Source organism: Phyllostomus discolor, chromosome 3 (assembly GCF_004126475.2).
Source record: "Phyllostomus discolor isolate MPI-MPIP mPhyDis1 chromosome 3, mPhyDis1.pri.v3, whole genome shotgun sequence".
Lineage (NCBI taxonomy): Eukaryota > Metazoa > Chordata > Mammalia > Chiroptera > Phyllostomidae > Phyllostomus > Phyllostomus discolor.
In genome coordinates, this window is record NC_040905.2 from 98,748,843 (window position 1) to 98,761,557 (window position 12,715).

The following is a 12,715-nucleotide window of genomic DNA, read 5'->3' on the forward strand; positions in this document are numbered from 1 at the left end:
GATCTGGGTGCTGGGTGCGTAATATGTTCAGTTGCTGAAAATTCAGTGAGCTGTACATTTATGTCCACTCTTCTGTATGTATGTTATAATTGAATAAAACGCTTTAAAGAGTAAAAAAAAAAATCCCAGCCTAACTTTTTGTTCCCATTCCTGCTTGAGACTTACTTAGCAGAAATAAGTACACGTAAAGACCCTTAATGTCAGGCAATCTCTGACCTTCAGGCCATTCTAGGAATTTATCCAAACGGAATTATCTGGTGCTTGAAGAAAGATAACGTGTAGCTACGTTTTTTGCTGGGAGATAGACTAAATGTCCAACAATGGAGAATTAATAAAAAATGTTTCAGTCATACAGTTTAATATGCGGCCATGAAAAGTCATGGATCATATTTGGTATATTGGGGAAAATGCTCAAGACACGGTTTTTTAAAAAATCCTCACTCAAGGATATATTTATTGATTTGAGAGAGAGAAAAAAGCATCGATAGGAGACATTGGTTGCCTCCCATACATGCCCCAAGCAGGACTGAACCTGCAAACCAGGTATGTGCCCTGACCAGGATGGAAACTTCACCCTTTTTGGTGAACAAGACAATGCTCCAACCAACTGAGCCATCCTGCTAGGGCTCAAGATAGGGTTTTTTAAAAGTAGAAAATGATATGGTGTGACCCTAATAGTCCAAGGAAAAATAACATGTATGGAAAAAATATCAAAGGATTTGAGAGGTAAAGCCACCTATCTACTACACTTTGTCTTAAAAAAAAAAAAAACAGAGGTGGGAGTTTGATGTCTATTATCTTCTGGATTTTTTTTTTTTGGTATGTTTGAAATATTTCCTAAAAACCGGAAGGAAATGTGCCAGAGCATTAAGTGGCAGGTATCTTTAAATGATGAATCAATTACTATTTTTTCTGTTTTTTTATAGTTCTATCAGTTACCGTTTACTAAAGTCATTCTCTATGCAAGATCCTTGCTAAGCACTTTGTTATTCCACGATGTCATGAAAGCTGTGCAGTTGGTCAGCCTGTGATCGTTTACCTCTGTCATTTTCTTAGGGGCTGTTTGACCTTGGGAGATTACTTAACCTCTCCTAACCTCCATTCCCTAATCTGAAAATCATAGATCTACTATGTAATCTTTATAATGTGCCTGGCATATAGTTAAGTGCTCAACAAACATTAATTCCTGTGACAATACAACCATGAAACTACATAAGGTAAATTCCACTGTTATTCAAAATTTACCGTTGAGGAAATAGGGGCAGGCTTAGAAAGATTAGATATACCCAAAGTCACTCATTTAGGAAGTTGTTCAACTGTCATTCAAACCCAGACAATCTGAAAAAAGTAAAGAAGTTGTATTACACTGTTAATAGTGACTGATGACTGGATTTAAAAAGTCCTATATTAATACAATGGGATGCTATTTAGCAATAAAAAGGAACAGAGTACTGATACATGCTACAACATGGATGACCCTCAAAGACATGCTAAGTGAAAGAAGCCAGACACAAAAGACCACATGTTTTATGATTCATTCATATGAAATGTCCAAGAATAGGCAAATTTATAGAGACAAAAAGTTAATCAGTGGTTGCTTAGGGTTGGGAAAGGGATGACAATGGTAAGTGACAGTTGTTATTGAGTCTCTTTTGGGGAAAATAAAAATGTCCTAAAATTAGGCTGTAGTAATGGTTGCATATCCCTATGAATATACTAAAAAACATTGATCTGTGTACTTTATTTTTTTTAAGATTTTATTTATTTATTTTTAGAGAGAGAGGAAGGAAGAAAGGGAGAAAGAGAAGGAGAGCGACATGGATGTGTGAGAGAAACATAGACTGGTACCTCCCCTCCAACTGGGGACCTAACCAACACCCCAGACATGTGCCCTAGCTGGGAATCGAACCAGTGACCCTTCAGTTCACAGGCCGGTGGTCAACCCACTGAGCCACACCAGACAGAGCTAAACTGTGAACTTTAAACAGGCAAATTATATGGTATCTGAATTATATATCAATAAAGCTGTTTAAAAATTTTTACTGGTGTTTGCCTGTGGGTACTGGATTGGAAAAGAAGTGAGGGGAATTTTTTAACATTTAACTTTACATATTCCAAATTTTAAAAATGTGTTTCAATGCATGTTATGTTTTAAATATAGAAATAATTTTTAAAAAACAACTAATTTAGCCCTGGCTGGCATAGCTCAGTGGATTGAGTGTGGGCTACGAACCAAAGTGTTGCGGGTTCGATTCCCAGTCAGGGCACATGCCTAGGTTGCAGGCCATGGCCCCTAGCAACCACACATTGATGTTTCTCTCTCTCTCTCTCTCTCTCTCTCCCTCTCTCTCCCTCCCTTCCCTTTCCAAAAATAAGTAAATAAAATCTTTTTTAAAATAATAAATAAAATAAAAACAATTAATTTACTTTAAACATTTTTTAAATTAAATATCATCCCAGGACCCTGCTGGCCTGATTCATGTAGAGAGTCCCTTGGACCTACCCTGAGGAGACTGACCCCCACAAAGAAGTGCTAAAGACACTCGTGTGTTTTTCACTCTGCAAACATCATGATGAGCCCATTTGTTAGTGGTGATACAAATGTGAATAATACACACTCCCTGCTTGGCTACCTGACAGCCTAGTTGAGGAACCAGCTCTGGATATCGATAACTGCAATAAGTTGTGTTTAGCCGCAATGGAGCAGAAGAGGAAATGACTAATGAGGCAGAGGGGCGTCACAAAGCCAGAGGCGTTTGAGCTGAGTACAGGATGAGCACACAAGGCCAAAGTTTCTGGAATGCTCAGGTTATTGCCTCCAAGGGCCCCACAGTAAAATGGCTGAGCTCCAGGTTCTCCAAGGGAGACCACCCTAATTCTTTGGGGCCATATGCAGTCACCCAATTTATCCCCTAGGGGCAGCTGAGTAGTTAGGAGTGAGACCCGCTCCCAGGGCAAGGCTCTCCAGGAGGAGCCTGCAGGACAGGAAAACCCAGCCAAAAAAGGCTGGGCTACTTAAGCGCTGAAACTCCAGCCTCACCTGGCCCCATTCAGGGCCTCCCTGCACCTTTTTAAATTTGAGGCTGCCTAATGAGTCTCTATTCTTTGTCACCCAAAGCAGACAAACCAAGTAAATGGCTTTTTTTCCCCCTTAACAGCTGACTTTTTATGCTGAGCTATCAAATATATACAAAGTCCCAGAGCAGGAGCAAACCTTGTACGTCTTCCAAGTGGAAAGTCCTGTTGAACACTGAAGCAATTAGGTCTAAAGCTCAAAATCCAGAGATAGAGCTTCTAAAGTAGAAGTGAAGCCCTTAAAATTAAGTCACCCAGGGAGAGTCTAGAAGAGTAAGGCTTACCTAATGCTTACCAGGTGCCAGAGGGTTGATCTAAACTCTTCACATGTGTGTATTCATTTTATTCTCACAAAGCTCCCATAAGGACATGTGTCAGACACTGTATTAGCATAGTCTCATTTACTTCTCTCACAACCTCTTAAAGTTAGGTATTATAATCAGCTCATTTCACAGAGAGGAATTAGGAAGTGGCAGAGCCAGGGTTCTTACTCTTCCCTGGCCAACTCTGACACCCATGTGCACCAGCACCACCCCAACTTCACCTCTCTCAGTTTTAGGGCATGCCAACATTACAGGTACCTCCCTATTCTGCTCTAGACCCTTCCTCAGTTACTTTAATGCACCAATGTGGAAATTTCATGGCAGAGAAGCCAGGCAAGGTTTTCATTCTTCTGAGACAGTTAAATCCTGTACAGCACTCAGCCCTCAGCTGAAAATAGGTATCATCCATTGTTGAGCAGTCCTGGACCCCCAAGCTGGAAAGGAAGATGGACACGGAAAGTTTGCCTATGACCAAGGCCCAGAAGGAAACACTAGCAAAGTAGAACACGGTGGTGATCTCTTTCTTATCATCCCAGGAGCAGGCATTGTAGACCCTTGGAGACATCTCCTCATGGATGGTTTATATTTCTGGGACCCACAAGATGAGGCCGTCAAGAGTGGTGGTTACAGATGTGGGCTCTGAGCCAGACACCTGAGTTAAATGCAGGTTCTATCACTCACTAGCCATGCAGCCTTAAGCAAATTTCTTGACAATCTTGCTGTGTCTTTGTTAATTCGTCTATAAAACAGTATTAGCGGCACCTCCCTTATGGAGTTGTTGTGCTTAGAATAGCACTTGGGAAGCAAATGGGAAGCATGGGGAAATAATGTTAACTATTATCCTCCTATACATCCAAAGCAAGGAAATAAGATTTTGAATAAAGAAAGCTCTAAGTATAAGGTGATATGTATGTATCATCTAGTTTTCATTGCAGATATACTGTCCATCTTTCTTGGGAAAATCCTGGAGTCCTTCATTACCCACCTTACCTCGGAACAGTTGACATGAGTTGAGTTAGAGGCTTCCAGTGAGTAAGAAAATGTGTTACCTGGCAGTGCAGGGCTAGGAGGTGACGGTGGAAGCAAGTGGTCAGCCCCAATCAGGGGCCTTTTCTTGGAGTCTCGCCGTACGGTAGTAAGAATGCCAGTTCCCCAAAGATGTCCACACCCTAATTCAAGGGGACTTTGCAGATGTGATTACAGATATGAACCTTGAGATGGGAGATTATTCTGAATCATTTGGACAGGCCCAATCTAATCACATGGGGCCTCACAAGAGGAGAATCTTTCCCACCTGATGTCAGAGTCAGGTGTGGCTGTGGAAGAAGGGTCAGAGAGACGCAATGTTGCAGGCCCTAAAGGTGGAGGAGGGGACCAGGAGCCAAGGTTGTAGACAGCCAGGAACCAGAAAAGGCAAGGAAATGAATTCTCCACTGGAGCCTCCAGGAAGGACTGTAGCCCTGCCAGCACCTTAATTTTAGCGCAGAAAGAGCCATATAGGGCTTCTCACCTATAGAATTGTGAGATAATAAATTTAGGGGTGGGGGTAATCTGTGACAGCAACAACAGAAACCAGATACACTCCCATGCAAATGCAAATCCTCTGTTCCATGCAGACTGTCCTCCTGCTCAGTGCAGACTGTCCTCCTGGTCAGGCATGTGGCAGAGGAATGACCCTAGCCCTACCAGTGTCTGACTGCAACTGTATGAGAAACCCTGAGCTAGCACCTCCTCACTGAACCCATTCAACCCCCAGAATAATCAAAGGTAACAGTAATTGTGAGAGTTGTTCTACAATTTGGGATGTTTTATTCCACCCCAAATTAAAAGTACTGAATAAATAAATACTAGTCCTAATTATTATTATTTCAAACCAGTATATTCTGGCCTACTAGGGTTTCATTTATTAATAATAGCAACTACCATTTATTGACTAGTATAAATCAGACCTAGTACATCTATGATTTCTTCTTCACTCAATGCCCAGTACATGAGTATCATTGTCTTCTTTTTAATGAAGCTCCAAAGGGTTAAGTCACTCACCTGAGATCACACCCAAGGAGTGATGTGACTGAGAGTCAACCCTGGGCTCCTCTGACTCTCCAGAGCCTTTCACAAAGCACTCACTAGTACCAGCTTGAGCCCTTCTAAAGTGCTGCCAGTGGCAAGACCTCTGTCCAGGCTGGGTCACCAAAAACTGTCTCCCTTAATAGCTCACAGGACTGGGGCTCTTGCCATTATCTACAGCAGTCTTTCAGGCTGGGATCTGCACCCTCAACACTATGAATGGCCCCTCTCGATTCAGCACTTGAGGAGTACAGCAGCCTGGAGACTCCTTGTTCAACTTTTGTTTTCACCACAAGGATTATAAAGACAGTTGATTGTCATGTGAGATTCACAACGGATCCTATTAGCCAGTTGTTTTTATCTTGATGCCTCAAGTAATAAACGTCTGATAAATCAACCTCTTCACATGCTCCCAGGATGGACATTAACTGGTGCCCTGCACAGAACAACAATTTTGTGGTCAGACTGCTGGGGTTCCCAGCTCAGTCACTTCCTAGCAGGGTATTGTTGGGCAAGTCACTTAATCTCTCCCACTCTCAATGTTTTCATCAGTAGAGTGGGAGTAATTATAGCATTGATCACAGGGGTAGTTGTGAGGATTTAAGGAGATAATATCTTGTATATAAGGTGTTTGACATAATGCTTGGCACACAGAGCTCAAGAAATTGTTGTTGAAATTGTTAATAACTACCATTGTTATTTTACTTATTGTTCTATTGATATAAAGAAAATACCTCAGTTACCTCTAAATTTCTTCCTTAACTTTTTCTTCTTTTCTCAGGCAGGAGCCAGAGCTTAGGATTTCCTAGGATGATGCTCAGGAGGTGTAATTGGGTAAGAGCCTCTTCCTTTCCTCCCTGTCCCCCCTTCTCCTGAGAGCACATTTGTTATTACCAATAGCAGCAATGACACCACATTGAATGAGTGCTGATTGTGTAGCTGCCAGAGCATTGTGAGATTTTATATATATATAATTAACTCAAATTCTCACAAGAAATCACACAAGTTAGGTATTTTTACTCATTTATTCATTTTTTATTTAACAAATACTTACTGTGGAAGACATTAAAAATAAAACAGCCCTCGTCAGGTGGCTTAGTTGATTGGAGTGTCATCCTGTACACCAAAAGGTTATGGGTTTGATTCCATGTCAGGGCACATGCCTAAGTTGCGGGTTCAACCCCCCTTGGGGTGCATATCATAGGGGCAGCCAATCGATGTTTCTCTCTCACATCAGTGTCTCTCTGTCTGTCTCTATCTCTTTCTCTGTCTCTCACTTTCTCTCTCCCTAGAAGCAATAAACATATCCTCAGGTGAGGATTAAAAATAAACTAAAATGAAATAAAACAAACAGAAATCCTGCTCACATTCTAGTATGCTGGGACAGTTGCAAATAAACAAATTGCTGACAAATATTCTATGTCAGGGAGTGGTAGTGAAATGTAGGAAAACGTGAGAGGCAGGGACAGGGAGGAGAAGCAAATTGCTCCTCTAAACAAGGTAGTCGAGGAAAGTCCTCATTTTGTGAGAAGGTGACATATAAGTGGAGACATGAAGAAGGTGAGGGAGTCACACATGGGGAGACCTGGGCAACAACATTTCAGACAAGGGGAACAGGGAGAAGTATAAAGGCCCCCTAGCACGAACATGCCTACATGTTTTAAGAACACAGGGAGCCAGTGTGGCTGGAGTAGAGAGTATCAGGAGAGTCACAGAAGAAGAGGACAGAGAGATAAGGAAGGAGGGAGCAGGGCAGGTCACCAAGTTCCAGGCCACTGGAAAGCCACTGGCTTTCACTCTGAATGAGATGGGTACCAGAGGAGTTTTGAGCAGAGAAGTGGCATGTTCTAACTTAAATTATAGAAGGATTCCTCTGGCTCCTGAGTTGAGAAGAATAAGGGCAAAAGCAGGACACCAGTGCAAAGGCTATTGTAATTAATATTCCAGACACAAGGTGATGGTGATTCAGTCCATGAATAAGCAGTAGAGGTAGGAGAAACAGTCAGATACTGGATATATAATTTGGAATATATTTTATAGGATTGTATGAATGATCAGAGTTGGGTGTAAGAAAAAAGAGTCAAGGATGACTCCAAGGTTTTTTTTTTTTTAGATTTTATTTATGTATTTTTAGAGAGAGGAGGAGGAAGGGAGAAAAAGAGGGAGAGAAAGTTCAATCAGTTGCCTTTCACATGTGCCCCACTAGGGACCTGGCACACAATCCAGGCATGTGCTCTGACCAGGACTAGAACCAACAACCTTTTGCTTTGTGGGATGATGCCCAACCGAGCCACATTGATCAGGGCCAAATATAATGTTTTAACAGCTATCTGGGCACCTCTTAGCCCAGTCAAGTTGCTACATAAAATTAACTTATAATGGAATAATATACAGTCTTAAAAAGGAAGGAAATCCTGCCACATCATACAACATGGGTAAACCTTGAGGAAATTATGCTAAGTGAGATAACCCAGTCACAAAAAGAAAATAATGTATGATTCCACTTATATGAAATACATAAAGTAGTGATGTTTTTATATATAACAAGTTGCATGATGGTTAGTGGGGCAGCAGGTAAAGGAGAGTTATTGTTTAATGAATGGAGTTTCAGTTCCACAAGATGAAAAACTCTAGAGATCTATTTCACAACATAAACATAGTTACCACTACTGAACTGTACACTTAAAAATCTTTAAGGTGTCCCTAGCCTCGTGGCTCAGTTGGTTGGAATGTTATCCTGTACACCAAAAGGCTGAGGTTCAATTCCCAGTCAGGGCACATATCTAGGTTGCAGGTTCAATTCCTGGTTGGTGCATGTATGAGAGGCAACTGATTGATGTTTCTCTTTTACATCAATGTCTCTCTCTCTCTCTCTCTCTCTCTTCTCCTCTCTCCTTTCCTTTATCTCTAAAAAACAATGAACATATCCTTGAGAGGGTTAAAAAAATGGTTAAGATGGTAAATTTTATGATACATGTTTTTACCACAATAAAAAGTAATATATAATAATATTTACATGTAAATTAAAAAGTTACAAAATAATATTAATAACAAGTTAAATATTATGAAAATGATAAAAGTATTGTCTTATACAAAGAAAAGTTAAGTAGAAACATATAAAATATAAAAAAGGACCAAACCAAATGTCTAGGATTGAAAACTACAAGGTTTGAGATATTGGAATGAATTTACAGCAGATAAGACAATGTCAAGAAAAAAAGATTGGCGAATTAAAGGTATAAAAATAGGAACCATCCAAAATGGAACAGAATGAAAAAGAATAAAAAAAAAATGAAAAGAGCATCAGTGAGCTGTGGGACACTTCACACTTACATACAAATAATTGGGATCTCCAAAAAGGAGGAGAAAGAAAAGGGCAGAAAAATATGCTATTTTTGTTGAAAAATGTTTTATGCTAAAAATTATAGACCCACAGGTCCAAGATACTCAACAATCTCCAACACAAGAAAAATAAAGAAAACTGCACCAGAGCACATCATAATCGAATTTCTCAAAATCAGTGATAAATAGAAAATCTTGGGAATGCCAGTCAAGATAGAGGCATAGGTAAACATGCTTCACCTTCATGCAAAACTACAGCAAAAAGTACAACTAGACCACAAACAAGTATCACCCAGAGTCATCAAAAAATTGAGTTATATGGAAGTCCGACAACCAAGATTTAAAGAAGCTACATTCATCCAGATGGGTAGGAGGGGTGGAGACATGGAGGGCCCTGGAGAGGTGGCAGAACAGGGAATCCAACACTCACCTGTGGTGGTTAAAAATCAGGAGGGACATCTTGGGAGTGAGAGATCCAGGATGAAGACCAGACCACCCAAACCAGGGTTCCAGCACCAAGAAGATATATGTCCCCAACTTCTGGCTGTAAAAACCAGTGGGGGTTTGGGCGGTGGAAGAAGTTCAGGGATTCTCAAGGGATTACTCTTAAAGGGCCCACAATGGACTTAGGACTCATACAGACCCACCCCCTCTGAGATTCAGCACCAGGGCAACAGCTGGAAGGGAATAAGTGGCACACCGGGAGAAGGGGAGAAAGTGAGGTGACTGGCAACAGGACAAGTGCTAAGAAAGAGCTTTCTCCCAGGCAAACTCCAGAGGCCAGGCAGCAGCATTGTCCCTTCTCTGAGCCCTCTCCCACACAGAACCACAAAGTGGTAAAACAGGTTGCCCCATTCTGCCAATTACCTACAGCTCTGCCCCACACAATTAACCAGTGCCATTTTTACAATAGGACCAGCTACAAAGATTAAGAATCAAACAGTTCTACTAACACACACACACACACACACACACACACACACGGAGACTGCCAAATTGAGGAGACAAAGAAATATGGCCCAAATGAAAAAATAGATCAAAACTCCAGGAAAAGAACTAAGTGAAATGGCAGAAAGCAATCTATCAGATGCAGAGTTCAAAACACTGGTGATAAGGATGCCCAGAGAACACACTGAGTATGGCAGCAGCATAAAAAAGACTCAGGCAGAAATGAAGTTTGCATTAAGTGAAATAAAGAAAAATCTACAGGGAACAAACAGTGGAAGAATGAAGCCCAGAATCAAATAAATAGAACATACTGAAGAGAAAAACATTCAATTAGAACAACAAGAAAACAATCAAACAGAAACAAAGAAAAAAAAGAATTAAAAAAATGAGGATAGGCTAAGAAGCCTCTCAGACATCCAAATGTACCAACATCTGAATCATTGGGGTGCCCGAAGGAGAAGAGGAATAGCAAGAAATTGAAAACTTATTTTTTTTAAAAAAATGAAAGAACCCTAATTTAGTGAAGGAAATAGACATACAAGTCCAGGAAGCACAGAGAGTCCCAACAAGTTGGACCCAAAGAGGACCACACCAAGACACATTATAATTAAATGCCAATGGTTAAAGATTAAGAGAGAACCTTAAAAGCAGCAAGAAAAAAGCAGAGACTTACCTAGAAAGGAGTTCCCATAAGACTATCAGCTGATTTCTCAAAAGATAGTTTGCAGGCAAATAGGGGCAGGAAAAAAGTATTCAAAGTGATGAAAAGCAAGGACCTACAACCTGGATTACTCTATCTAGCAAAGCTATCATTCAGAATTGAAGGGCAGATAATGTGCTTCCCAAACAAGGTAAAACTAAAGGAGTTCATTAACACCAAGCCATTATTATATGAAATGTTGAAGGGAACTATATAAGAAAAAGAAGGTCAAAACTATAAACTTTAAAATGGCAATAAATTCACAACCATCAACAATTGAAACTAAAAAACAAACTAAGCAAACAAGCAGAATAGCAATGGAATCATAGATAAGGAGATCATTCGGGGGCATATCAGGTGAGAGGAGAATGGGGAGAAGTGGGGTAAAGGCACAGGGATTAAGAAATACAAATTGGTAGGTACAAAACAGACAGGGGGACGTTAAGAATAGTATGGGAAATGGAGAGGCCAAAGAACTTATATGCATGACTCATGGAGGGGATTGCTGGAGGGAATAGGGATACTGGGTGGAAGACGGCAAAGAAGGAAAAACTGGGATAACTGTAATAGAAGAGTAAATACAATATATTTTTTAAAAAAGAAAAAGAAAATCTCTCTGTGGGCCTCTCATAGTGTGCCCATGCCAGAGTAAATTGCAACCTCGAACCATTGACCAGCCTCCTTATCTGTGGACTGTGAGCACTGAAGGGAGTTGTACAGTGTGAGAAAAAAAAAAAAGAAAAAGAAAAAAATCTTAAAAGCAGCTATAGAGAGAAAAAAGAAGACATTACATATAGAGTTACAATGATAAGAATGGCAGCAGATTTCCCATCAGAAACAATGCAAGTGATAAGACAGTGGAGCAGCATCTTTAAAACCTGGGGAAAATGTCAACTTAAAATTCTATGTTGAAAAAATATTTTTCAAAACCCAGACAAAATAAAGACATTTTCAGATATACAGAAGTTGAAAGTATTTAGCATCTGCACTATAAAAAATGTTTAAGAAATGCTTTAGACAAAAAGAAAATGATTGCAGGTGAAAATCTGGCTCCACACAGAGGAATAAAGAACACAAGAAATAGTAAATATAGGCAAATATATTTTTTTACTATTTAAATCTTTATAAAAATGACTATTTGTTTAAACAAAAAAAAACCCCACAATAAACTAGAAAAGTAAGAGAACTTTGCCAACCTGATAAAGGGTATCTATGAAAACCCCACAGCAGTGGATTAAACTGTGCCCTCCAGAAAAACATGTTGAAGTCCTAACCCTCAGAACCTGTGAATGTGACCTCATTTGGAAATAGAGTCTTTGCATTGTGCTCAAATTAAATTTAGGTCATACTGGACTAGGTTGGGCCCTAAATTCAATGACTGGTGTCTTTGTAAGAGAAATGAAAGGAAGATTAGGACACAAAAATACAGAGGAGATACAGGGAAGAATGTCTTGTGAAAATGAAGACAGAGATCAGAGTGATGTAGCTACAAGTCAAAGAATGCTAAGGATTCCCAGAAGCTAGGAAGAGGCAAGGAAGCCTCCATCCCTAGAGCCCTCCAAAGGAGCATGGCCAGCTGACACCTTGATTTCCAATTCTAGCCTCCATAATTGTGACAGAATACATTTCTGTTGTTTTAAGCTACCCAATTTGTGGCACTTTGTTATGGCCATGCTAGGAAAGTAATATACCTACATCTAACACACTTAAAAAAACTGGATGCTTTCCCCCTAATACCAGGAACAAGACAAAGATGTACACTCTCAACGCTTTTATTCAAAATTGTACTGGAGGTTCTTGCTAGAGCAATTAGGCAAGAAAAATGCATACATACATACGTACACACATACATACACTTAGATTGAAAAAGAAAAAAAATTGTGTGTATTTACAGATGGCAAGATATTGTATGTAGAAAATCATAAGGAATCCACTAAAAATTATTAGATAAACAAGTTCAGCAAGATTGTGGAATACAGAGTAATATATAGGACTCAATTGTATTTCTATAAACTATCAGTGAACAGTTGGGAAATGAAATCAAGAAAACAATTCTGTTTGCAATAGCATCAAAAAAGAATAAAGTATTTAGGAGTACATATAGCAAAAGTAGTGCAAGAATTGTGCCCTGAAAACTACAAAATGTTACTAAAGGAAATTTTTTTTCTGATCCTCACCCAAGGATATTTTTTTCACTGGTTTTCAAGAGAGAGGAAAATCAGCAAGAGAGAAACATCAATCTGTTGACTCCATATACATC